This window comes from Fistularia commersonii, unplaced genomic scaffold (genome assembly GCF_037954325.1).
Source record: "Fistularia commersonii isolate RoL2024-O1a breed Wild unplaced genomic scaffold, RoL_Fcom_v1.0 HiC_scaffold_38, whole genome shotgun sequence".
Taxonomy (NCBI): domain Eukaryota; kingdom Metazoa; phylum Chordata; class Actinopteri; order Syngnathiformes; family Fistulariidae; genus Fistularia; species Fistularia commersonii.
In genome coordinates, this window is record NW_028233996.1 from 1,556,787 (window position 1) to 1,557,500 (window position 714).

The following is a 714-nucleotide window of genomic DNA, read 5'->3' on the forward strand; positions in this document are numbered from 1 at the left end:
CTCCATTGTGAGTTCCCACAATACTGTTCACTATCACACAAAATATTCAGTGTAATCCAGCCTTTTAGAGACACTCTGGGCCCATAACTTATTGTATTTTAAGAACGAACTTTATTGCAGGCAGCATGAAAGAAAAAAACACGTAACGTTCTTCTTCCTTTGTTAAGACGCAAAAACACACAGACGTAACACACTGATATAGCAGTAGCGCCAGCTATAGGTAAAAGTACCGCCCATTTACAACATGGAGCTCCCGGACCTCTGGGCACACACATGTGAATGAGTGGATGAGATCATGTTTGTGTGCTTGTGGATGTGTTTTGGCTAATGCTATTAGCACAGCTATGATGAGTTAAGGTGTGTGTAAGTGTGTTTGTGTGCGTGTGTGTATGTGTGTGTGTGTGTGTGTGTGTGTGTTTGTGACAGTTTGTTAAGGTGGAGGGGGTCGCGGACATGGAGTACCAGGGCCTGTACCGGATGAGTGGAGGAGCGGAGGAGGGCAGAAATCCTGCCCGTGATTCGCTTATGTCCAGCGGTTCAGGGGTTCCAAGCCCCAAAGCGGAAAAGCGGACGAGCGGAGAATAGCAGAAGCACGTCACGCAATTCGCCTGAGTTCGGAGGATCGGGGGTACCAGGGCCAATAGCGGAGGAGCGGTGGAGCTGAGAAACAGAGGATTGGAGGAGCGGAAGTAATGTTTCTCCTAATTTTTTTTT